Below are 26,643 nucleotides of genomic sequence, written 5' to 3'. Positions count from 1 at the left end.
GGTGGTGCACGTGTTGCTCAGCCAAGATGGATTCCAGAAAGGAGGATTCTGGGAGGTTGCTAGGACGTGTGGCACTTCCTTTTGACCATTTCCTGCACTTTTCTGGTTCGTGGTGGCTTGTTAGTTCTGTGTTCCTTACCAGGATCTCCTGTCGTAAAATAATTCATACAAATGGTTACTGTGGTGCCTGGCCAGGGTGGGCAGTCTCAGTCAGTGTTTCCCCTAACAGGGTTAGTATTTTTACTCTTTAGAAGGTTGCTCTGGCTGCTGGCTGGAGGACTCACGACTGAGAGTGGGAACAGCGATTCTGATGAGGAGTTATTGGAGGTGATGGGAAGCAAACAGATTTGGTGTAGAGTTTACATGTGGAGCCAACAGGACTTGGTGTTGTGTTGCATGTGGCCTTGTCAGGTGGCGCTAGCGGTAAAGAACCCGCCTGACACTGCTGGGAGACCTAAGAGACGTGGGTTCAATCCTTGGATCAGGAAGATCCCCTGGAGGAAATGGCAACCCACTCCCATATTCTTGCCTGGAGAATCCCATGGACAGAGGAGCCAGGTGGCTGGGCTACAGTCCAAAAGGTCACAGTCAGACATGACTGAAGTGACTTAGCATGGTTGCATACCCGTGGGGTGTAGAAGAAAGACAGGGGTTAAGGATGAGTCTTGGCTTTTTTGCCTGAACAACCAACGGAAGGACTATTTACTGAGATGGAGCAATCTGTTGGAGGAGAAAGGGTTTGGGTTCCCCTGTGGTTATATTAAGTGTGAAGCATCCAGGAGGAGATAAGCAAGCTATTGTTTGTAGAAGTCTGGACCTCACAGTGGAAGTTAGCTTGTAGACAACATATAAAGGCAGGGGACTTGGTGAGATCATCTTGGGAGTGACGCACAGCTAGCAGAGCATTCTGAAAAGCAAACCCTGGGCTTTCTGCTATGTTCCATTAGGAAGCAGGGAGCAAGGCCAGCAAAGGAGACCAAGATGGGGAGGCTTTGAGAGGCAGGAGGAAAAGCAAAAGACTGATGTCCTGGATGCATATGAAAAAAATTTTTTAAGAAGGAGCGAGTGTCCAGTGGAGTCAAGTCTTGCTCAGCTATGGAATCAGAAGATGTGGCAAGATGTGCAGGTGGGAGAAACTCGAAGTGACTGCTCGAGAAGTAGAAGAGAATGAACCTGGAAGTGGAGACAAGGAATACAGACGTCACGTTCACGGAATTTTCCTAATGGAAACCGAGAAATGCAGTCCAAGTAGTTTCTATTAATACAAGAGCTATTTCAACCTGTTTTATACTGACGGAAATGATCCAGCGTGGAGGGTCTGGATCTCAGGGGACAGTTCTGAGCTGGAGGAGAGAGAAATTTGAGAAGTATCAGTAAGATGCTTTTTGTTCTAAGTAACAGAAAAAAAAAAATGATCCCAGTTGACACAAGCAATAAGGAGATTTCTTATTACTAGAAATAGTAATTCCAGAGATAGGGTGGGCTCTAGGGTTGATTGATCCAGCAGCTCAATGATGTCATCAAAGACCTAAATTCTTACTGTCTCTCTTCTCTGCTCTTCATGGTTTAGGCTTCATCTTGGAGCTGACCATGGCTATACAAGTGACATACTTCTCTATTCATATCCAGCAGAAGAGAGAAAAACCTCTACCTCAAGCATCACTACAGCCCTTCCTTTGCATCTGATTGGGCAGCTTTAGGTCATGTGTCCACAGTCACCATGGGAACGTGTGAATTGGTAGGCTGAAAATGAATCAGACTTCACTCCTGGAGCTGGGAATGGACTTCGCAACAGTCCCACAGATTCACGTGGAAAATGTGAGCTTTTGAACAAAATCTGTCAGGTAGTGGGGAGTGAGGATGCATTGTGTGGATGCTGGAGAAGCAAATATTAGTGCCATAAACAGGTATTATCAGGATACCAAGAACAATCAGAGCTCTTGAAGGGTAGGTGAGATCTCAGGAAATTTTGTAGGCTGAGAAGGAAAGTAGATACTGTTAGATGAAACATTCTCATACAGTCCTGTTTTGTAGGTCTTTGAAATGGAGGTACTGATAACTTCTCTACCTACCTTATGAGGCATGAATGGATGAATACAGGCAAGTTCCATCTCATAGCCTCGTGTGTCAGTTCCACCATAAGGGGTGGAGGGTTCAAGGAGGATGAGATGTAGGTCCTTTCTACGACAGCATTTCTGTGATGGGGCAGTAGGAGCAGAGGTCACTTTCCTGAGTACCAAATCAGGTTGCTGTATAAACAGGACCAACTCAGGTGTGGCCTATGCTGTATCACCTGGTTGATTTTGAGAGAAGATGTCTAGGTGAGCCCACTGCCTCAATGGGGGAGGTTAGCTTTCCTGATGACCTTTCTCATTTGGACATAGGAGAGGATATGTCCTAGAAATTTATATGACGATGGGGACAGTGGATGCAAGGGAGGCCCCAGTCCGTGTCTCTGAGTGAGAATTATTGAGGATTAGGACTCGCGTATGGTATTGGATCCTCACTGTAGCAGAAGGCTCTGTGTCCACACATGGCAAGATTGCATGGGGAAACCTATGTGATTAAAAATCACAGCCACATAAATGTGGGGACCCAACAAGGCAAGGAGTAAGGCGCAGGCTTAGTATGTCATTAGTCCATAAAATTCAAGCTAGGCCTGTAGAAACCTAGAGACCATCCCCATGGATATGTGTCTTCTGGTCTTAATCAACAGTTCTCTGAACCTGATGTCTGGCAAGAACAATGGGTAGCAGAATTGCTCTTGGCTAGCATTTAAAGTATCAAAAGAAGACCGCTCATACCCATTGTAGTTCAGTAGAAAAAGCTTGAGTTTTTAAAATAGATCTGGGTTGGCTCCTCGGTCCACCACTTGCTAACTGTGGCTATGCATAAGTGACCTGGCAGTTCTCAGTGACTTTTCCCTCAACAATAAAGTGGAAAGTGAAAGTGAAAGTGTGAAAGTGCAAGTTGCTCAGTGGAGTCCGACTGTTTGCGACCCCATGGACTAAAATCCATGGAATTCTCCAGGCCAGAATACTGGAGTGGGTAGCCTTTCCCTTCTCCAGGGGATTTTCCCAACCCAGGGATCGAACCCAGGTCTCCCGCATTGCAGACGAATTCTTTACCAGCTGAGCCACAAGGGAAGCCCAAGAAGACTGGAATGGGTAGCTTATCCTTTCTCCAGCGGATCTTCCCGACCCAGGAATTGAACTGGGGTCTCCTGCATTGCAGGTGGATTTTCTACCAACTGAGCTATTAGGGAATCCCTCAATAAAGTGGACATCGTGTCAAATGTCATCATAGGGATGTTGGGAGGATTAAATGAGATAATGCATATAAAACCTACAGCAAGTTTCAAGCATAGAGCAAGCACTCAATAAACTAGCTGCTATTATGGCAAGGACAGCTCGGTTCTTGAAGCTTTAAATGTACTCACCAACCTAGTCAACAGCCCTAGGCATAAGAGCGTAATAAGAGATGCACTTATTTGCCATCACCGATTATGTGAGCACATATAATGAAGAAGAACATTCAAGTGTCAAAATGTGAGTTTAGAATATGTTTTCAGTCAAGACAGAGGGGCAAGGTGGGACACGAAGCTTGTTGGATGGAACAAGCAGGGTGACTGCTTTGTGGTGTTACTGACAATTCTGACAGATTCCTGTGCCTCGGTGGATGTTGAGGAGAATGGAAACTAGGCTCTTCCCAACACAAGGACTGAGATTACATCAATGGCCACAACTTGGCCAAACTGTCACACTGCAAGGCTGATGAAAATAAGGCAGAAAAATGGTCAAGGGGCCCTGCCTTCTTTACTCACCTTGTCAGAGGCAATGAATGACTGCATGGTCTCCCCAGTTCTTTCAACTTTATTACTATTTCAGACGGAATGCTCATGATCTGATCATGCCAGACCCCTCATTGGCTTGCTGTCAAAGGCAGGAGCAAAATCCTTAATCTGACATTATAATTTCCTCATTACCTGGTATTATTCTCCTTATCTTTCCAGTGTCTTCTCTTGACATTTAAGTCTTATTCACTCTGCTCTTGGTATGCTGTTCTCCTTTCATTTAGTCGGTTGAGCCATGCCCCTTCATGCCTCTAGACCTGTGCGCTTGGCATTTCTTCAGCCTGAACTACTCTTGCCTAAAACTCCCACCTGGCATCCTCTGTTCCCCTAGCCTGATCCCTTTTTCCTAGCTCCTAGTTGTATTTTATCTTGGCTTAATGCCACTCCAGTGTTCTTGCCTGGAGAATCCCAGGGACAGGGGAGCCTGGTGGGCTGCCATCTATGGGGTCGCACAGAGTCGGACACGACTGAAGCGCCTTAGCAGCAGCAGCAGCAGCAATGACATCGCCTTGGAGAGTTGGAGAGGTCTTACCTGATTTCCCAGCTGCTGGTATATGTCCCCCTTAGCACTTTGGAGTTTCTTTAGCACATACCCAGTTGAAATTAATTACTTATTGGGTGAAATATTTACTTAGTGTCTCTCTCAGTGGTTTATAAACTTCACAGGATAAACACTGTATTTCTTGAAAAAAAAAAAAAAAAGTACACTATGTTAGAAATCCTAAAGAGAGGAAAAAAAAAAGCCAAAAATTTTTGTCTTTCATCTATCCATAGATACCCATCCATCTTTCCACCCAACTACTTATCCATCCATCCATCTTTCCATCCATCCATCCTTCCACCCATCCATCCACCCACTCTATCTAGTAGTCATTTAAGATGACAAACACTCTAAAGATTTACTATGTATCAGGCCCTTGGTAAGCCCCATGGAGGTTCATTTACACATTCATTGATTCTGCCACTCTTTCAGAATTTATAGGAGACGCACTTATTTGCCATCACAGGACAAGTGGGCCAATATCTAAGTCCTATCTGAAGGAGAATATTGAAGTGTCAAAATAAGAGTTTAAAATATGTTTTCAGTCAAGAGGTAGGGGGCAGGGTGGGACACATAGCTAAATGGGTTGATAGGATAAACCTGTGAAGGTTTAATCTCGGAGAAGAAGTTGCTGGCAAAGGAGAGGCAACCTGATCAGCAATAGAGCTGGGTGTGCTGGGCTCCCTGCAGTGGGCAACCAAGTTCATTCACCTCTGCAGCTGGGCAAGGGCAGCAGCATTTAACCTTACTTGTGGCCATGTAATGGCAGCAAGTAAAGTCCCGTTAGTTCCAGCTCTTTGACCACATTTATGCCTTTGTTTCTTTAACTTGGACTTAGTTGCTCGGTTGTGTCCAACTTTTTGCGACCCCATGGACTATAGCCCACCAGGCTCCTCTGTCTGTGGAATTCTCTAGGCAAGAATACTGAAGTGGGTAGCCATTCTCTTCTCCAGGGGATCTTCCTGATCTAGAGATTGAATCCAGGTATCCAGTATTGCAGGCAGATGCTTTACCATCTTGGTACCAGGGAAGCCCCTAACTTGGACTTATGCCCAACTTATTTTGGCTAGAGCCCTGGAATCTTTCCTATATTCCTAAACTCTTCCTGGGGGATCCTGATCCCCCAAAGTGACTCCCAAGTCTCTAATAGAATCATGAGGCTCTGATCTCCTGAGCTTCAGCATCACCTTGAGGTGTCTCCCTCAATGATCCTAGAATCTCCTGGATGGAATGTGAATTTACCTCTAGACACTATCTCAACTTGTTCTTTCAGAAGGGAAACTTAAAGATGGCTCAACCATTTCAAAAGGTTGGTTCCCAAACTTCCTAACTTCTCATATGTAATTCCTACCTGGTGGAATAGTTCAAAGGATTCCATGAAATAACACATGTAACAGACTTATAAGAGTCCCTGGCAGGGAAGCCAAAGTAATTAAAAAACAACAATCAAATCAACTGAAGCAAAAGGGGATTTTGGAGGTTCACAAAATGACCCATCAGGGTTACCTTGTGGCTCCGCTGGTAAAGAATCTGCCTGCAAAGTGGGAGATCTGGTTTCAATCCCTGGGTTGGGAAGATCCCCTGGAGAAGAGAAAGGTTACCCATTCCAGTATTCTGGCCTGGAGAATTCCATGGACTCTATAGTCCACGGGGTGGCAAAGGGTCGGACAGGACCGAGCAGGTTTCACTTTCACTTTCAGTTTCGCTTAAACTTTCGCCTTGCCTCTTGGTCCTCTACTCAGCTTTCCTTTCTCTGTATTGGCTTCTTTCTCAGGCAGACTCTTTCCAGGTGCTGACAAGCTTTGGGTTTTCAGTCTATCAGCCTAGTAACCACAGTTGGAAGACAGTGTTTTTCTTTTTAAAATTTTTTGGAAAAAATTGTTCAGTGTTATTGACACATAAGAGATATACAGCTAGTGCCTTTGTCGCCCCGGTCATCTATTAATAATCCCAGAACCTGCTTTTCCAGGACTCATCTGGGTCATGTGCCTGCCCCTGGAGCCATCAGTGTGACCAAGATGCTGGTGGTCCGTGTTACATACCAATCCTTGAAGCTGATGTGGCGAGTGGGTGCCATTAGCCTCAGCTGATTGGGAGATGGAAGGGACGGAGCTCCACAGGCAAACGGGAGTAATGTAGAGGAAAAGGAGATGCCGTTGTAGGGCAGGAAAAACAACAGATGTCTATAAGATGGGCATGTGAATGAAGCCTGCTCTGGCCTGGCCCTGGCCCACCTCTCTGGAACCTTCCCTCATCCCATTCCTTGAATATGATTTCTTTAAAAAAAAAAAAAACACTTATTTGGCTGCACCGGGTCTTAGTTGCAGCATGCAGAGCCTTTAGTTGCAGCATGTGAGATTTAGTTCTAGACCAGAGATCAAACCGGGGCCCCCTGCATTGGGAGCCGGGAGTCTTAGCCACTGGACCACCAGCGAAGTCCACGAATATGATTTTCTTTTTCTCAGTTCCCCTTCCTCTGCCAAAACATCCCTCACCCTTATCTGCTTGCTGAGCAATTTTTCACCCTTAAGAATTCTAGGCAACTGATTTTATAGGGAGAGTTTGCTGTTCTTTGTGCTCCCATAATGCTGTGCTTTGATCTACTGCTCAGAGCCTCTATGTAATGCGACTCCTTATTTCTGTGCCTGTCTCCTCCACTAGACTGTGAGCCCCAGAGGGCAGTACTTGTGAGATTTATCTTTGTAGCTCTAGTGCCTGGAGTCGTTGTGGTGCGTAGTAGGCACTTAATAAATGTTTCTTACATTAAAGGGCTTCAGTGAAGCTGCAGTTTCTCTAAGCCTTGCCAGTGTTCCCAGTCACACATCACTTCCCTGTGTCCCAGAGGATGCTGGGAAGACCAATGTGGTAATATTACAAAGGACGGGGAGCCCAGGGCAGCCAGTGAATACGAGGTTTTGTCATTAGTGGCATGTTGCTTATGAAGAGACCCTGGCACATGGCATCTGCCACGGGGGCGGGGGCGGGGGGCGCGGTTTGGACAAGAGAATTGGAAAGTCGTGATGAGAATGTCAAAGTGGAAAAAAGTTCAGTTGGCAAATGCCTAAGACATCGGCTGAAAAGCCCATAATTTACATTGGATTAGCAGGTGAAAGATTATGTGCCCATTGCAACAATTCCTTCTTGGTGTATGAACAACTCATTTATAAAAATATTGATTCCACTTCTTTGCACAAAATTGATTAATTATATTTTGGGAGAGAAAAATCGTTTCCCAGTCTCTGCAGGGGTTGCCTTGTCTCAACTTGCAGTGTCCTGGTACCTGGACTACTGAATAGCCTTATTTTTCAAGACTGCAACCTCTCCCAGCCTGGAAACGGGGACCCACAGAGTCTACAAGAAAATGGGAAGAATGTCTCAGAGAATTTCTTAGACAGGTTGTGGAAGAGAAATAATCTAAGCATAGAATATCAGAATCGAAGCCTTAAGAATAGAAAGCATCTTAGAAATTATCTATCTCAGGGATCCTTGACTTTCAAATCTTACAACCCATCAATCATTGCATTCTAAGGGAGGATGGGCCAGGAAAATGAAAAATCCAAAACACATTATAACTCTACTTTCCCTGTCATTAAAAGCCTTGTGCATGTTCTCTGTGGAAAATTAGAACACCATAGAACAAAGAAGAAAATAAAAAATGCTCTTCTATTATCCTGGAGAAGGAAATGGCAACCCACTCCAGTGTTCTTGCCTGGAGAATCCCAGGGACAGGGGAGCCTGGTGGGCTGCCATCTATGGGGTCACACAGAGTTGGACACGACTGAAGTGACTTAGCAGTTAGCATTATCCTGTCACATTAAGAAAATCACTGTTAACATTTTAAAGTATGTATTTTCAGTAATGCTTATTTTTTTTACAATATTAGAATGATTCTCTACATATTACTTTGTAGCCTTGTCTTTCATTTATTATGAAACATTGTGTGATTTCTTTTAGCTATTCCCCTTTTGCAACATGATGCTTCATGGATGGATAATATTTTTTTCATGTATTTGTATAATAACGTCTTTATTTCCCCACTGTTGGATATTTAAGATGCCTCTAATTTTCTTGTTTTGCTATTAAAAACAGCTAATGTAATTAGCATTGTGATATATAAAGTTTGTATCGGTCTCTAGATAGTTCCTTAGGCTGTGTTTCCTTGAGAGAGAATTGCTGGGACAAAGCCTGTACATATTTTCAGGTTCTTGATATATGTTTATAACTGTCTTCCAGAAAATATGCCTCAATTTATACTTTCATTAGTACTTCAGTTCAGTTCAGTTCAGTTCAGTTGCTCAGTCATGTCCGACTCTTTGTGACCCCATGAATCGCAGCACGCCAGGCCTTCCTGTCCATCACCAACTCCCGGAGTTCACTCAGACTCAAGTCCATCGAGTCAGTGGTGCCATCCAGCCATCTCATCCTCTGTCGTCCCCTTCTCCTCCTGCTCCCAATCCCTCCCAGCATCAGAGTCTTTTCCAATGAGTCAACTCTTGGCATGAGGTGGCCAGAGTACTGGAGTTTCAGCTTTAGCATCATTCCTTCCAAAGAAATCCCAGGGTTGATCTCCTGCAGAATGGACTGGTTGGATCTCCTTGCAGTCCAAGGGACTCTCAAGAGTCTTCTCCAACTTCACAGTTCAAAAGCATCAATTCTTTGGCGCTCAGCCTTCTTCACAGTCCAACTCTCACATCCATACATGACCACAGGAAAAACCATAGCCTTGACTAGATGGACCTTAGTCGGCAAAGTAATGTCTCTGCTTTTCAATATGCTATCTAGGTTGGTCATAACTTTTCTTCTAAGGAGTAAGTCTTTTAATTTCATGGCTGTAATCACCATCTGCAGTGATTTTGGAGCCCCCAAAAATAAAGTCTGACACTGTTTCCCCACCTATTTCCCATGAAGTGATAGGACTGGATGCCATGATCTTCGTTTTCTGAATGTTGAGCTTTAAGCCAACTTTTTCACTCTCCTCTTTCATTAGTACTTATTTTCTTTTAAAAAATACTTATTTTTTCTTTGGCTGCACCTGATCTTAGTTCAGCATGTGGGATCTTTAGTGGTGGCATGTGAACGCTTCTTAGTTGATAATTGCAGAATTTTTAGTTGCAGCACTTGGGATCTAGTTCCCTGACCAGGGATCTAACTCAGGCTTCCCGTGTTGGGAGTTCAGTCTTAGACATTGGACCACCAGGGAAGTCCTATCACTAGCGCTTATTTTCTGGCGCTCTTGCTAAAGCATGATATTAACATCATTTGTTAAAGAAAAAAATTGCCAATTTGATAGTCCAAGACGTGTCTCAATTTTTCATTGCTTCTTTTTTAAACGGACTTATTGAGATATAATTCACATACTCATTTAACAAAACAGTTCAGTGTTTTTAGTATATTTGCCAGTTGCGAGCCATCACTATAATCTACTTTTAGAACATTTTCTTCCCCTCAAAAGGAAACCCTATACGCATTAGAGTCATTCCTCATCTTCTCTCCCCTTCCCAAGACAAGCACTAATCCATTTTTAGTAATTATATTTTCCCATTCTAAACATTTCACATAAATTCAGTTTCATATATATTCTAGAATCACCCAACATACAGTCTTTTGCGACTGGGCTGTCTTTTTTTCACTTAGCATAATGTTTTCAGGGGCTTGGGTTCATCTACATTGTAGCATGTATCAGTAATCCATTTACATTTTGGATGAATAGTATTCTGTTGAATGGATGTACCACACATAATATACCCATTCATTAGTTGATGGATATTTGGGTCAGCTTCACTTTTTGGTTATTATGAATAATTCCGCTTTGAACATTCATATACAAATTTTTAGGAGAAGACAATGGCAACCCATTCCAGTACTCTTGCCTGGGAAATCCCATGGACTGAGGAACCTGATAGGCTACAGTCCATGTGGTCGCAACGAGTCAGACACTACTGAGCGACTTCACTTTCACTTTTCTCCTTCATGCACTGGAGAAGGAAATGGCAACCCACTCCAGTATTCTTGCCTGGAGAATCCCAGGGATGGGAGCCTGGTGGGCTGCCGTCTATGGGGTCGCACAGAATCAGACGCGACTGACGTGACTTAGCAGCAGCAGCATACAAATTTTTGTGTGGATGTATGTTTTTATTTCTCTTGCATATAAATCTAGGAGTATAATTTCTGGGTCATACTGTGGTGCAGTGGTAAGAATCTGCCTGCCAATGCGGTGTTAGTCACTCAGTCGTGTCTGACTCTTTGAAACCCCACGGACTGTGGCCTGCTAGGCTCCTCTGTCCATGGGATTCTCCAGGCAAGAATACTGAAGGGGGTTGCCATTCCCTTCTCCAACCAATGCAGGAGATGCAAAAGATTTGGGTGTGATCTCTGGGTCGGGAAGATCCCTTGGAGTAGGAAATGGCAGCCCAATGCAGTATTCTTGTTTGGAAAATCCGATGGACATAGGAGCCTGGCGGGCTACAGTCCTTGGGGTCACAGACTTGGACATGACTGAGCACAGCACAATTATGGTAACTCTACAGAATTAACTTTTTAAATAACTGCCAGACTATTCCCTGAAACAACTGTACTCTTAAAAAAAATAAATTTATTTATTTTAACTGGAGGCTAATTACTTTACAATATTGTAGTGGTTTTGCATACATTGACATGAATCCGCCACGGGTGTACATGTGTTCCCCATCCTGAACCGCCCTCTCACCTCCCTCCCGATCCCATCCCTCTGGGTCATCCCAGAGTACCAGCCCTGAGCACCCTGTATCATACACTGAACCTGGACTGGTGATCCGTTTCACATATGATATGATATATATTTCAATGCCATTTTCCCAAGTCATCCCACCCTCGCCCTCTCCCACAGAGTCCAAAAGACTGTTCTATACATCTGTGTCTCTTTTGCTGTCTCGCATACAGGTTTATCGTTTTCATCTTTCTAAATTCCATATATATGCGCTAGTATACTGTTTAGTTCAGTTCAGTCACTCAGTTATGTCGGACTCTTTGCAACCCCATGAATTGCAGCATGCCAGGCCTCCCTGTCCATCACCAACTCCCAGAGTTCGCTCAAACTCTTGTCCATCGAGTTGGTGATGCCATCCAGCCATCTCATCCTCTGTCGTCCCCTTTTCCTCCTGCCCCCAATCCCTCCTGGCATCAGAGTCTTTTCCAATGAGTCAACTCTTCTCATGACGTGGCCAAAGTATTGGAGTTTCAGCTTTAGCATCAGTCCTTCCAAAGAAATCCCAGGGCTGATCTCCTTCAGAATGGACTGGTTGGATCTCCTTGCAGTCCAAGGGACTCTCAAGAGTCTTCTCCAACACCACACTTCAAAAGCATCAATTCTTTGGTGCTCAGCTTTCTTTCTTCACAGTCCAACTCTCACATCCATACATGACCACAGGAAAATCCATAGCCTTGACTAGATGGACCTTTGTTGGCAAAGGTTGAATATGCTATCTAGGTTGGTCATAACTTTTCTTCCAAGCAGTAAGCGTCTTTTAATTTCATGGCTGCAATCACCATCTGCAGTGATTTTGGAACCCCCCAAAATAAAGTCTGACACTCTTTCCACTGTTTCCCCATCTATTTCCCATGAAGTGATGGGACCAGATGTCATGATCTTAGTTTTCTGAATGTTGAGCTTTACTATACTGGTGTTTTTCTTTCTGGCTTACTTCACTCTGTATAATAGGCTCCAGTTTCATCCACCTCATTAGAACTGATTCAAATGTATTCTTTTTAATGGCTGAGTAGACACGACTGAGCAACTGAACTGAACTGAACTGAACTGAATATTCCATTGTGTATATATACCACAGCTTTCTTATCCATTCATCTGCTTATGGACATCTAGGTTGCTTCCTTATAAACAGTGCTGTGATGAACATTGGGGTACATGTGTCTCTTTCAATTCTGGTTTCCTCGGTGTGTATGCCCAGCAGTGGGATTGCTGGGTCATAAGGCAGTTCTATTTCCAGTTTTTTAAGGAATCTCCACACTGTTCTCCCTAGTGGCTGTACTAGTTTGCATTCCCACCAACAGTGTAAGAGGGTTCCCTTTTCTCCACACCCTCTCCAGCATTTATTGCTTGTAGACTTTTGGGTAGCATCCATTCTGACTGATGTGAAATGGTACCTCATTGTGGTTTTGATTTGCGTTTCTCTGATAATGAGTGATATTGAGCATCTTTTCATGTTTGTTAGCCATCTGTATGTCTTCTTTGAAGAAATGTCTGTTTAGTTCTTTGGCCCGTTTTTTGATTGGGTCGTTTATTTTTCTGGAATTGAGCTGCAGGAGTTGCTTGTATATTTTTGAGATAAATTCTTTGTCAGTTGCTTTGTTTGCTGTTATTTTCTCCCATCCTGCAGGCTGTCTTTTCACCTTGCTTATAGTTTCCTTCATTGTGCAAAAGCTTTTAAGTTTAATTAAGTCCCATTTGTTTAGTTTTGCTTTTCCAAAGCACTGCACTCTTATATCGCAACCGACAAATTTCTCCATATCCTTGCCAGCTTACTGACTGCTTGTGCCTGCATCACAGAATTTCCAGGTAAATGGGTAAAAGTTTGACCTCTTTGAGCTTCTTTTCCTCATCTGCAAATTTGGGATGAAAATCCCTTATTGAAAAGTTATTATAGAGAGTCAGTGAGGGAGTCCATGTGATTCTGACAGTGTGACTGATTAGAAACTTGAAGACTGGCCTTGTCGAGAAAGCTGAGCACAGTGATACTTTCCCATGAAGAGATGACTTTGCAAAAAAGAAAGGGAGCCCTTAATTGTCCGGAAGCTCATAGAATAAGCGTCTAAGTCGGCAGTGTGTGCATTTTGGGCGGAGTGTCAATCTTAGCAATTTGGGGAAGTGGGTTTTAGTGTCCAGTGAGGACAAGAAACGATGTCTCTAGCCCCATAAAACCTTGGAGTGGGGGTACTGAAAGTGAGACCCCACCCACAGTAAAGCAGAGTCCTTAAAAAGCTGCTTCCTCTGAGAAGAGTAGACAAGCAAAGGGACAAGACAACAAGTCTGTCCATTCCTTCCTGATGTCTGGGTAGGAAGAGTCCCTGTATGTCTTCAAAACCATAGGCCTGCTGTTTCTCACATACATTTGAGATTCAAAATCATACCAACAGTATTGAAAAAAGTAAAAGAGCAGTTTCAGATTTTTCTTTGCTGAAAGTTTTTACTGACTATAGAAGAAGAAATTCCTTACTCATTTATGAGACAAAACATTGACACCAAAAGCTAACAAGGATAGCATGAGAAAATAAGATTTCAGGCCTCACTGGTGAACTTAAATGGAAAAAAGCCCAAAGCTTTATCAAAAAAGAATTCATCAATACATTAAACAGGTAATACATAATGCCTGATCTGGGTTTATTCCAGGGATGTGAGTTTAGATCACATTAAAAAGTCATTTAATGTAATTCATCTCATTTATAGATTAAAGGAGAAATATTTTGTGATGATTTTGATGTATGTAGAAAAATCTGATAACATTTATTAGCAAAAAAAAGAAGAGAAGGGAGTTTCTTTTAGACTGATACAAAAATATTTTAAGAAACACTAATAGAAAAAATGGAAGAAAGCATTCCTTTTAAGATCAGGAATGGGAAAGTGATATCTATTGACACTACTTTTATTCAACATTGTATTGGAAGTCCTAGACAGCACAGTAGTGTGAGACAAGAAGTTAAAACTATAGAGATGAAGAAAAACTTAATATTCCCCAATGGTATGATTATATAGAAAGCACAAAAGTTTCTACAGATAAATTCTTATAGTTAATAGGAGAATTTATTAGAACTCTTGCACAAAAATTAATTTATATAAATAAATGGCACCTGTAGTCACTAGCCATCAGTAGGTAGTAAGTGTAAGAAAGTATGTGCCATTTAAATAGTATCTATAAAGAAATGTGAATTTAGAGATTTGTAGGAAATCTTTAAAGAGGAAATGATAAAATATTATTGGACGAAGTTAAAGGAGACATAAAGGGATATTTTATGCTCATGGAAGACTCTATTTTACAAAGGTGTCATTTTTTTCCCAAGTTGATCTGAGGAGTCAATGCTATTCTCATTAAGATTCCAACAGTATTTTTTTTTCCTTTGTAGTATTTGATGCTAATACTAAATTTTATGGAAGAGTAAAGGGCTAAGAAGAAACCTATAAGGAGTAAAAATGAAAGGAAAGCTGGTTTACCTCATATTGAGAATTATTAACAATATAAAATTATATTGGGTAAAATCATAATAAAGCTTTGCTAAGAGTGTAACACAGAGATGGGCCAGTCAGTGTATCCCTCCCTCACACCATACACAAAAGTAAATTCCTCTGGATTAAATATTTAAATGTGCAAGGCAAACATAACATCTTTTAGAAGACAATATTGGAGCATGTATTTGTGATTGTGCATCAGAGAACAATATTTTAAAAGCAATATGCGAAACTTCCCTGCTGGTCTAGGGGCTAAGACTCTGTGCTCCCAAAGCTGGGGGCCTGGGTTTGATCCCTGGTTGGGAAGCTAGGTCTTGCATGCTCCAACTAGAAGATCTGACATGTCACAGTCAAGATCAAAGATCCTGTGTGCTGCAACTGAGACGGGCACAGCCAAATAAATAATAAATGAATTCACAAATTAAATAAATAATAAGTAATAATAAGTAAAAACAATGCAGTAAATTAAACAAAATAAATTAAGTTAAACAAATAAATAAGAATATAAATCATAAAGGGAAAAAATGAATAAATTGAACTACATAAAAAATTCCTATCAAAAAACAAAAAAAACACAAAGACGAGACTTAAAAGCTTAAATCTGGGAAAAGATATTTGCACCAATGAGGCTGGTAGAAGAGTAGTGTCAGGCAAAATGACTACAAGTCAACATGAGTAAGACAAACAATCAAATTGAAAACTGGATAATCACCTTATAAAGGCTATCACAGAAGTGAAACTATAAACGTCATTAAACACTGGAGAGGGTCAACTGCAATAATATTCTGAGAAATAACAACTAACTACAAGATTTTGTATCATACTGCCTAACTGCCCAAAAAGGGGGGAGAGGGGAAAGGACGATTATCGGCTGTTGACAAGGCCATGATGACAAATCGTATACATTTCTAGTGAGAGGATAAATTTATAAATTTATAATCACTGTGGAAAACAATTTGGCTCTCCCTGATCAAGGGGAAGGTAATCATACCTATGGCCAGGTAATTCCTTGATCCTGGAGAAATACTTGCCCATGGGCAGCCTGAGATGCATACACGAATGCGTATAACAGCCCTTTTTAATACCAGCAGAAGGACTGGAGATGCCTATCAGGGATGGAATGGAAAAGTAAACTTCGGTACCTACAATAGGATTCTAAACAGCAGTAGTGAAAAGGAACTTCAGCCACGGGTTAGCAGCAAGGATGAATCTCAAAAACATAACAATTTGAGTGAGAAAAACAAATTGTCAATGAATAATACACTATGGTTCTATTGTTTTATCAAAACCCATGAAAAATTAAACAGTGTATTGTTTATGGATGCGAACATAGGAGAAGTATAAAGAAAACCAGTGGTGTGATAAGCAGGAGTGGGGTAAATCTGAGCGAGAGGAACCTGGCTAAGATCAAGAAGGGACGGAAGGATAGCGTCAAAGATTCTAGTGATTTTCTATTTCTTAAACTGGGTTTTGGGTACACAGCAGTCCATGGCTTTGCCCATGTGGTATAAATGTTCATTTGGACCTATTCCATGTTGTATCACAGTGGTCAAGAAACATTTTCCACAAAGAGCCTCACAATGAATACCTTAGGGCTTTGCCAAAAATAAAGGCTTTATTGCAACTACTCAGTTCTGCTACTGTGACCTGAAAGCATCAATAGACAGTGTGTAAATGAACAGGTCTGTCTGTGTTCCAATAAAACTTTATTTAAGAAAGCAAGTGGTGGCAGGATTTGACCCTTAGGCTGTAGTAGTTTGCTGACCCCTATATTTGAACATTAATTAAAAAAAAAAAACACTAAACAAAGGAAATCTTGTGTATCTGTAACAAAACAAGATATTTTAGAGAGACATTTATTATTAATGATGACAAGTGTTGATACAGAATGATCATAGTGATTCATCAGGAAGATATAACATTCTGGACTCATAGCTTAGTTAGATTCAAAACATACAAAGTAGGTAGTGACAAAATTACAAGGGTAAGTATGCAAATCCTCAATCAGAATGGGAGAGTTTAACACACCTCTCTAACTGATAGCTGAAATGACAAAACAGTATAAGGCAATGAAAAATTTAAATAACAAAATTAGCAAATTTTAAGCTAGTCGACATGTGTGAGATTTTGCAGGTGATCTTTAGATAATAAAAAATTCTTTTTCAAAAACTCATGGAATGTTCATAAAAACTATGGTCTAGCCACAGAGTCTGCAGATGGTGACTGCAGCCATGAAATTAAAAGACGCTTACTCCTTGGAAGAAAAGTTATGACCAACCTAGATAGCATATTGAAAAGCAGAGACATTACTTTGCCAACAAAGGTCCATCTAGTCCAGGCTATGGTTTTTCCAGTGGTCATGTATGGATGTGAGAGTTGGACTGTGAAGAAAGCTGAGCGCTGAAGAATTGATGCTTTTGAACTGTGGTGTTGGAGAAGACTCTTGAGAGTCCCTTGGACTGCAAGGAGATCCAACCAGTCCATTCTGAAGGAGATCAACCCTGGGATTTCTTTGGAAGGAATGATGCTAAAGCTGAAACTCCAGTACTTTGGCCACCTCATGCGAAGAGTTGACTCATTGGAAAAGACTCTGATGCTGGGAGGGATTGTGGGCAGGAGGAAAAGGGAACGACAGAGGATGAGATGGCTGGATGGCATCACCGACTCGATGGGCGTGAGTCTGAGCAAACTCCGGGAGTTGGTGATGGACAGGGAGGCCTGGCGTGCTGCGATTCATGGGGTTGCAAAGAGTCGGACACGACTGAGCGACTGAACTGAGCTGAGCCACAGAGTAAATATATACACACTGCACCCTTCAACAACATTATTATAAAGTTAAAAATCAAGAGAAATTCTGTATTTTTAGAATTTAACAAGATATGTTTAGATATTTCATGTGTCAAAGAAAAAAAATCACAATGGGAACTATGAATAGCTGAATGAAAACTAAAATCTTTCCTATTAAAACTTAGGAGGCACAGCTAAGGAGAAGTACCATTGTGTCTTAAATTCATCTCTTAGTAAAGAAGAACTCCAAACCTAAGCATGTTTTACCAAATATTTGAGGAATGGACCATTTTTACTGAATGCAAAAATAGAAAAAAAAAAAATCCAATCGCTTTTAGAGTTTGGATAGAATCTTGAAACCAGTATCATACAAGGATAGTATAGTAAAGAAAAATAATATTCAAACTATACTTAGGAAGGAAAATCTTAAATGAAATATCAGGAAATAAAACCCAGCAACTTGTATTAAAAATACATCATGACCAAGTAGGCATTTTTTCCAGCAATGTAAGAATAGCTTACCAATCACAAATCTAATTAAGATGGTTCACTACAGTAAGAGATTAAAGACTGAGAATCATATGATCCTCTCAATAAATTTGGCAAATGTATTGAATAAAATTTAAGAAATATTGACGATTAAAAAAAAACCTGGAAAGTGAGAAGAGAAGAAACATCCTTAACTTGATAAACAAGTACTGTTACTTTAATGAGAAAAAGAGTCTTAAATCCTTAGGTTGAATTAGGAAATCAGCAGTGTTTACTATTTATTATTCTTCTTTGCTTCTCTGCATGAAGAAGAAAATTCAGAAGGCTTCTGCAGCATCACATGGAAACTTCCCAAGATCTGCACCTTTCAGTAAACAAAGGTGTCAATTTAAATTTTACTGCTAGGGCAACAAATTATTAAGCAGGAACATTTGCTTAGAGCTGGAGACATTTGAGGGTTATAGGTTATATTTCACAGGCATGGCAGCGCTATCTGATGACTAGGTGACTTAATAGACTCCTTTGTGTGACTATTCTCAGGTACAGCTTTATAGTCACAGGAAACAGAACAGGATTATTTATTTATGCACTATTCTCCACACTCAACAGGAGAATAAGACTGATGAGTTTGTTAATATTCTCACCATCTCACTTGTGAAGTAGTTTATGATGATGCAAGGACACTGTCTGTTTTATTCAGCAGCTCTTTGGGGGAATTGAAGAAACATTTCCTTCTTCTTCCTGAAATTTCTTTCAATAATGGTTAAAGGGGTTTCAAGCATGGGAAATCCCTGGGTTTGCCCTGAGAGAAAGGAGTTGACCAGAGGTTTGAAGAAAACGGGGAGCAGAAAGAATTATAAAAGAAAGAGCATGACACTTCCATCGCCTCCCCAAATTTCCTCCCATCATCTTTATTATTATCGTTATTATTTCATGGTAAGAACACCTAATGGAGAAGGCAATGGCAACCCACTCCAGTACTCTTGGCCTGGAAAATCCCATGAACAGAGGAGCCTGGTGGCCTGCAGTTCATGGGGTCACTGGAAGTCAGACATGACTGAGTGACTTCACTTTCACTTTTCACTTTCATGCATTGGAGAAGGCAATGGCAACCCACTCCAGTGTTCTTGTCTGGAGAATCCCAGGGATGGGGGAGCCTGGTGGGCTGCCGTCTCTGGGGTCGCACAGAGTTGGACACGACTGAAGTGACTTAGCAGCAGCAGCAGCAGCAGCAAGAACACCTAACATAAAATCTACTCTCTTAGCAAGGTTTAAGTGTGCAATATGGTACTGTTGGGTGCTGATGATTTCACGGGTGTATACTTTTTCTCAAAATTACTGAGTTGCAGATATGTACAATTTTTTACCTGTCAACCACACCTCAGTGAAGTGGTTTCAAAAGAAAAGCATGAAATGTATCAACAGTATGTTTCATCCAAAAGCCTCAAATACCAAAATCTAAGAGCAAACATACATAATGGTGAAATGTAAGCAGAATTATCTTAAATATATAGCATTGGCAACAGAACAGGTATACCTGCATTTTTGCTCCCATTCCATTATTTTTGCTACTTTGAAAAACAGCTTTGCTGAAACATAGTTGATATTTAGTAAATTGCAGTTAAGATTTGACATGTATATACACCCATGAAACCACCATCATAGTCAAGACGATGAACATGTTCATGACCCCTCAAACATTTCCTTGTGCTCTTTGTAACTCTCCCTTCCGCCCCCTCTTGCCTGCCATACATCCCAGGCAACTACTGGTCTGCCTTCTGTTGCTGTAGATTACTAGCTCCTTTTAAAAGACTTCAGTACTGATGAAATAATACAGTTATGTGTCTTTTGCCTCTGCCTTCTTTGTCCATGTTGTATTTTGCATAAGTAGTTCAGTCCTTTTCATGGCTAGGAAGTATTCCATCCTGGGTATACCACGGTTTGTTTATCCACTCATCTTGAACACCTGGGCTGTTCTTAGCTTTTGACTATTTCAAACCAAGCCACTGTGAACATTCATGTACAAGTACTCTATACACATGTGCTTTCATTTCTCTTGCGTAAACACTGTGGAGTGGAATGGCAGGATTGTAAGTATGGTGGGTTTCAGTCTTAAGGAACTGCCAGACTGCTTTCCAAAGCGCCTGTGGCCACTTCACAGTTCTGGGTTCCCACTGTGCTATGCTCAGTTGCTCAGTCTTGTCCAAGTCTTTGTGATCTCATGGATCGAAGCCTGCCAGGCTCCTCTGTCCTTGGAATTTTCCAGACAAGAATACTGGAGTGGATTGCCATTTTCTCCTCGAAAGGATCTTCCCAACTCAGGATTCAAAACCACGTTTCTCATATCTCCTACATTGGAGGTGGATTCTTTACCATCTTCCCATTAGTGTATGGAATTTCCAGTTGTACTACATCTTTGTCAAAATTTGGTGTGGTCATTTTTAAAATTTTAGACATTCTAATAGGTCAGTCCCTGGGTTGGGAGGATCTAGTTCCTGGGTCAGGAGGATCCCCTGGAGAAGGAAGTGGCAACCCACTCCAGTATTCTTGCCTGGGAAATCCCATGGACAGAGGAGCCTGGTGGGCTATAGTCCACGGGGATTCAAAAGGGTCTGACTTGGCTTAGCAACTAAACAGCAACAAGGACTAACGTTGATTATCTTTCCAAGCTTATTTGCCACCTCTATCTTCTTGGATAAAGTATCTGCTCAAATTTTTCATCCAATACTTTTTTCGTTTTGTTTTCTTATTATATGCTCTGGATGCAAGTCTTAAAGTATCAAGTATGTGATTTGCAAATATTTGTGATTTTCAAGAATTTGTATATCTTGTCTTTTATCCTTTTAATAGTCATTTTATACAGTTCTGTTGAGGTATACTTTAGATATTTCAAAATCCGCCTATTTTGAGTACAGAATTGAATTATTTTCAGTACATTTACAGAATCATATGATAATCATCACAATTCAATTTTAGAATATTTCATCCCTGATGAAAATCCCTTCTGCCTATTTGTGGCCATTCCCTGTTCCCACCTCTAGCTCCAGGCAACCATTAATCTACTTTCTAACCCGTTGGATTTGCCTTTCCTGGACATTTTATATAATTGGAGTCATATAGTGTGCAGTGTTTGGGTCTAGATTCCTTCACTTTGCGTAATGTTTTTGAGGTTCATCTACATTTTGCATGTATCAATAGCTCATTTTTTAAGAAAAAATGTCTGAATGGTATCCATGAGGTGATAAACATTTGGGCTGTTTCAAGTTTGGGGCTATTATGCATATGCTTCTGTGTGTATTTGTGCACTAGCCTGCTATTTCTCTCTGGTAGATACCTAGGAGTGGAACTGTGGCATGTTATGTTAAATTTATGTTTAAATTTTTGAGGATCTGCCAAAAGTTTTTTTTTTTCTAAAGTGACTGCTTCATTTTACATGCAATAACTGAGGGTTCCAATGTCTTCATATCCTTCTAAATACTCGTTATTATCTGAGTTTTTGTTAATTTCCATTATGGTGAATGCCAAATCATATGTTATGGTGTTTTGAATCTGATTTCCTTAACTGTTAATTACATTCAGCATCTTTTCATGTGTTTATTGGTCATTTGTGTATCTTCTGTGGCAAAATGTTCATATATTTTGTGCATGTTTAAATTTCATCTGCTATTTGTTCACACATTTTTGCTTCTCCATTCTTCCCTTTCAGGTACTCCAGTTTCATATATAAGGAAATTAACTTTGTCTTACAGCTCACTGAAGCTCTGAACCTTACTGTCAGTGATTTCTTTTACCATGTCTTCAATTTCACTAATCTTTTCTTTTGCCACCTCTTATCTATTGTGAATGCATCTGTTGTAATGTCAGTTTTCATTTCAAACACTTTAATTTTCATCTCTAGAAGTTGACTTGGTGGTTTCTGCTTGTTCCATGTGTTTAATATCTTTCATGCTTTCTCTAGCTTCTATTTACTAATGCCTTCAACCGTTATCTCTTCTGTATCACTTTTGATTAATTGATTATTTTCCTTATTACGGGTTGTATTTTCTTGCAAATTTGCAGGCTCAATAATTTTTGATTGTGTGCCACTTTTGATTTTAAATTTCACTTTGCTGTGTGCTAGAAATCCCATGGACGGAGGAGCCTGGTAGGCTGCAGTCCATGGGGTCGCTAAGAGTCGGACACGACTGAGCGACTTCACTTTCAATTTTCACTTTCATGCATTGGAGAAGGAAATGGCAACCCACTCCAGTGTTCTTGCCTGGAGAATCCCAGGGATGGAGGAGCCTGGTGGGCTGCCGTCTATGGGGTCGCACAGAGTTGGACACGACTGAAGTGACTTAGCAGTAGCAGATACGTTTTATTCCTGTGACTACTTTGAGCTTTGTTCTTATATGTAATTACATTACTTGAAACCTATTTGATCCTGTTGTGTCTTGCGTTTAAGTTTTGTTAGGTGGAGCCAGAGCAGCATTTAAGGCTAACTTTGCCCACCACGACAGCAAAATCCCTCTAGTACTCTACTCAGCGCTCTGTGAGTTACTAGGTTTCTGGAGTGGCTGGTGAGGACAGGCATTATTTCCTGGTCTTGTATAGTTCCTGAGTATTATTAATACATGCCTTAATCCTTTATGGGCTTCCCTGAGAGCTCAGTTGGTAAAGAATCTGCCTGCAATGCAGGAGACCCTGCTTGATTCCTGGGTTGGGAAGATCCCCTGGAAAAGGGATAGGCTACCCATGCCAAGATTCTTGGACTTCCCTGGTGGCTCAGCTGGTAAAGAATCCACCTGCAATATGGGAGACCTGGGTTCGATCCCTGGCTTGGAAAGATCCCCTGGAGAAGGGAACGGCTACCCACTCCAGTATTCTGACCTGGAGAATCCCATGGATGGGGTCGCAAAGAGTTGGGCAAGACTGAGTGACTTTCATTTTCACTTACCTAACCTTGGAGTTGGGGTGGTGGTTTGTCACATTCATGAGCTGATCAGTACTCAGCTGCAGACTCAGTGGGGATCTTCTGCGGATCTCTGAATAGACCTGTGACTTCTAGCCATGCTGGCCTTCCTGGTCTCTCAGCTCCATCTTCTCATCTCAGGTAGATCTCATTCTGCCTGGAGTCATCCCCCTCAAGCTGCAGCCCGGAAACTTTCTCCTGGCAGTAAACTGGGGCAATCATGAGCTTACCTGGTTTGTTTCCTGTCCTTAGAGATCACTCATCTAACTCCAGTATCTCTAGAATAATTGTTTCATAAAATTTTAGATGACATTTTTGTAGATATTTCAGGTGAGAAGGTAGATTCAGTTCTTGTAGCTGCATTTTGGCCAGAAAAGGGAAGTGCTTTTATTTAAAAGCACAATAGGGGCTTTCCTGGTGGCTCAGATGGTAAAGAATCTGCCTGCAATGTGGGAGACCTGGGTTGGATCCTTGGGTTGGGAAGATCCCCTGGAGGAGGGCACAGCTACCCACTCCAGCATTCTTGCCTGGAGAATTCCATGGACAGAGGAGACTGGCAGGCTACAGTCCATGGGGTCCCAAAAAGTCAGGCACAAGTGAGTGACTAACACACAAAGGCACAATGGTAGTGTAGTTAGACACACACACATACCTACACATATACACAGAAAGAAATAAAAGGCGTAGCAGTTGTAAAGAAAGAAAGGAGGCTGTCATTATTCACAGTTAATGAGATTACACAGAAAAATTCTACAGAATATACAGTCATATTAATAACAAATATAAGAGTTCAGTGAGTTGCTCAATATACAGAAAAAATCAATATACAGAAAAAATCAATTGTTCTTAAACACCAGCCAGAAACAATTAAAAACAGTAATTAAAAAGATTCAATGTACCATAGCAACAAAACCTATAAATTAATTAGGAGTATATCTAGCAGAGGACAAGTGTAAAATTTATGAAGAAAAAAGATAATATCCTCCTGAAAAACATACGAGAAGCCCTAACGAAATGGGAAAATCCCTCTGTGATCATGGATCAGAAAATCGCAGTTCAGATGTCAGTTCATCACCCCTTCAGCTGTAAATTTATGCAACTTCCATTTAAACATCCAAAAGTTGAATACTAATATTTGTTATTTTAGTGGCGCTTCACAAGAAGGACTGTGAAACTGATGTGGGAAGTAAAGGCGAAGGAGATCAAGGTGATTTTGAAGGAGAGAAACAGAGAGAAGATTTCCTTCGCTGATATTAAGATTTACTGTGAAGTCGCTATATCAGTGACAGTCCAGTCAAGTGACAGAAACCACACAGTTGTTTCAACAAAGTTTAAAATAAAGAACTGTGAACTGGGTGCAAAACTGTTGGTTAGTAGTAGTAGTGGTAGTGTTAGTCGCTCAGTCATGTCTGACTCTTTGCGACCCCATGAACTGTAGCCCACCAGGCTCCTCTGTCCATGGAATTCTCCAGGTAAGAATACTGGAGTGGGTTGCTATTCCTTTCTCCAGGGGATCTTCCAGACCCAGGGACTGAACCCTGGTCTCCTGCATTGCATGCAGACCCTTCACTGTCTAAACTAGCAGTAGTCCTTAAAATTGTTGGTTAGGTAAATAAAAGGCAGTAAAAGCCACAAAAATATCACAAGGGCAGCAACTACAGGAATTACCTACTAACCCTGGGACTAAGGGACAAAGGAAAATAGTTGGAATTATTGAAAGTTAATGCTAAGAGGGGCAGCTTCCCACCTTGTGCAGTGGTAAAGATTCTGCCCACCAACATAGGAGACAAAAAGAGATGTGGGTTTGATCCCTGGTTCAGGAAGATCCCCTGGAGTAGGAAATGGCAACCCACTCCAGTATTCTTGCCTGGAGAATTCAGTGGACGAAGGAGCCTGGTGGGCTACAGTCTATGGGGTCACAAAGAGTCCAACGCAAGTGAGCACACACACGATGCTAAGAGGAGGAGAGCACATGACTTTCTGAGTCTCTATTGGGAGATGGTAAATAAATTGTGGTTTACTTACTGCAAGATTCATATTACAGTTTGGATGAATGAATGAGACTCATATGTATTAATATATATAAACGAAGAAAATATGTTTGAAAGAAGAGCAAATTTAAAAGGATGCTACATGTAATATTTAAAACACACAAAAATTTTGACACACACACATATATGTGTGCTACCCTGGGGGCTCAGTGGTAAAAAAAAAAAATTCCTCCTGCCAAAAAATGCAGGAGATGTGGGTTTGACCCTTGGGTCAGGAAGATCTCCTGGAGAAAGAAATGGCAACCCATTCCAGTATTCTTGCCTGGAGAACACCATGGACAGAGGAGCTTGGTGGGCTATGGTCCATACGGTCGCAAAAAAGTCAGATATGACTCAGGGACTAAACATACACATAACAACAACGCATATATGCATATTATACATATATACATGTATGCATATATAATTTAGAATATGCATGTATACAAACATTCAATGAACATTAATACATGTATGGTTCATTGACAGCAATTCAGTATTAATGTTACTTCTGGGATAGGACAGAAATAGAGACCAGCATAAAGGGTATTGAGGAGGAGTTTACCAGAGTCTGTAACATTCTGTTTCTTTAAAAAGAGTTTTAAAGCAATATGGTGAAATATTAACATCTGTTTAATCTTAGGATACATATGTGTCTGACACATTTTTTTCTGTATGTTTGAAATGTTATAGAACAAGAAAACGGGAAAGATTAAATGAGATTATGTACCCAAAGGACTGAGGTCACATGGGGTTATTTTCATTATGATTATTGAATGGAGTACCCCAGGTCACTGATGGACAATCATGGCCATTGGATCCAGAGGAAGCTGCATGTCATATTTGGGATTGGTCATGCCAGCCGAAAAAGACAATATCCTATAGGCTTTCTGAAAACTATTACCTCTAGATCTCTCTGCTACCAGTTAACACCACTAATCTAGGACAACATTGTCATTGCTAAAATGTCATTTTATAGTGGAAACGCTCAGAGGAGAACAGTAATTGGTACACAGGAGCCCAACCAAATGGTCTTTATTCTGAAGCTGTTGTTCAGTCACTAAGTTGCGTCCAACTCTTTACGACCCTATGAACTGCAGCACACCAGGCTTCCCTGTCGTTCACTGTCTCCCAGAGTTTGCTCAAACTTATGTCCATTGAGTCGATGATGCCATCCAACCATCTCATCCCCTGTGGCCTCCTTCTCTTGCCCTCAATTATTCCCAACATCAGAGTCTTTTCCAATGGGTCAGCTCTTCGCATCAGGTGGCCAAAGTGTTGGAATTTCAACTTCAGCATCAGTCCTTCCAATGAATATTCAGGGTTGACTTCCTTTAGGATTGACTGGTTTGATCTCCTTGCTATCCAAGGGAGTCTCAAGAATCTTCTCCAGCACCACATTTCAAAAGCATCAATTTCTCAGTGCTCAGCCTTCTTTGGATCCAACTCTCACACCCATACATGACTACTGGAAAAACCATAGCTTTGACTATACAGATTTTGTTGGCAAAGTGATGTCTCTGCTTTCTAATATGCTGTCTAGTTTTGCCATTTTGTCATAGCTTTTCTTCCAAGGAGCAAGCATCTGTTAATTCTGGAGCTGGGACCGCTTTTACTTTTCCTTTCCTATGGTCTTTCTGGCCAGGACAAAGCATGAAAGATGGAGCTGTTGTTGGAATCCCCCCTATGTGAGTTTGAATCTGAGTTCACATTGCATGGATCAACTTATTCTTCTTAAAGTCTCAGTGTTCTTGATAACAAAAATATCAGGAAGAT

This window comes from Capra hircus, chromosome 25 (assembly GCF_001704415.2).
Source record: "Capra hircus breed San Clemente chromosome 25, ASM170441v1, whole genome shotgun sequence".
NCBI classification, from domain to species: Eukaryota; Metazoa; Chordata; class Mammalia; order Artiodactyla; family Bovidae; genus Capra; species Capra hircus.
Note: the sequence above shows the minus strand (reverse complement) of the source record.